This window comes from Acanthisitta chloris, unplaced genomic scaffold (genome assembly GCF_000695815.1).
Source record: "Acanthisitta chloris isolate BGI_N310 unplaced genomic scaffold, ASM69581v1 scaffold17510, whole genome shotgun sequence".
NCBI lineage: Eukaryota > Metazoa > Chordata > Aves > Passeriformes > Acanthisittidae > Acanthisitta > Acanthisitta chloris.
This window is the reverse complement of record NW_008653623.1, coordinates 17955-19548: the sequence shown is the minus strand read 5'-3', so window position 1 is coordinate 19548 and position 1594 is coordinate 17955.

Here is a 1594-nt window from a genome sequence, read left to right as displayed (position 1 = left end):
CCTGCTGACAGTGTTGGTGATGCCAGCACTGAGCATTAACCATAGAGCCGAAGAGTTTTGTGCGGGATTTTTTTTAAAATAAACCATTTTTAAGAAATGTTTTTGTACTGAACCCATACATCTCCATGAATGATTATCTGCCCTTGCCCCCAAAATGTCAGTTGTGCATATTCCCTTTCCTCTCATGATGTTAGATGGTCTCTCTCTTCCTTGAGGGCTTCATCTAGCTCCAGCTGCCATTGCTGGGATTTTTGTCACTGGCTGGATATGAGGACCGTTGCGAGGACCAACCTACACACCTGCTGTGCAGTTGAAGCTTTGGTGGGGAGGGGGAGGGATGAGGATCCTGTGGAGGAGAGGACATCAAAAGGAGCTTGTGGTCCAGTCCAGGAGAGAAACTCCAATAGCTGCAGGCTTGTAGCACTTTGGCAGCATGACCACATTTTGCAGTAATAATACTAACTTTTTTTTTTTTTGCATTAGCAGTAGTCATTTTTTTGTGACAGGAGATCACTGAGGCCCATGAGTATTCAGGTTCCTTCCTGTTTTGCAGTTTGAGAATGGCAGAACTTTTCCTAGGGATGAAAGCCCAGAGAGGGAGGTTGAAGCCAACATTCTTGCTGACTGGGCAGAGCTCATGGCTAAGCCACTTGAGCACAAAGCTGGCGAGCCCTGTTATGCTCCTTGAGTAGAGTTACTGTCTGATGCAACTGTAATTAGGGGTTGAAAGTTGAGTCTGGTGTTATTTTGGTGCAGCTGCCTCTATTTTCTAAATTCTTCCCATCTCAGGGATCCTTTCCACTCAAGCACAAATTGTGTTGCTGCTCTCCTACCACCATCAGTGTGCAACCACAGAGCATTGGATAACTTGTAATTTTTGGCTCCAGGGTGGAATTTAATATAGAGAAAACAAAACTTCTAAGTTCAACCCAAGTATGCAGAACAGAAATACACAGTGCATAAAATTCATTAACTTCTCCCACCCTGGCAAATAGTCATGTGGTAAGGACTGGGCTGTGCAGAGAGGTACAGTGGTGGAGGGCAAAAAGGCCTATGATTAAGTAACTGGTTTCAATATTTCACCAGACTGTTTGCTCAGCCATTTTGAGAGACGCAATTACCATACTGCAGAGTGAGAAATTAATTTTATTTTTTAGGTGTTTTTTTTCCTATTTTTGTGCTGTGCCTTGTGTTCATTGAGATGGTTAAGAGGCACTACAGCCCTGTTCACAGGTACCAACACAGAAGTGACTTCTGGCATCAGAGAAGGTTCCAGGAGACAGAGGTGTGAATGGATGCTGAAGAGATGTAGGTGGATTCATCCAAGGAAGGATGAGTAGCATGTGCTGACACTGAGCATCAGAAGGCCAAAACTGGACAAGTTCTGAACTATTACCATGACTAGGCAGCATCTGTTGCTAAAGTAGATTGTCAGCAGGACTGGAATAGGAATGATGTTCTTTGGACAGGAGTAGAGACTGTCTACAATGCTCACAGTGGTTGCTCCAGCTCTTGGCAGCCCAGGCATTTGTGGCATGCTTGCTGCATCTGGTGGAGAAGAAGGTTCTTTCCTGCCTAAGCACAAGTCCTTGCA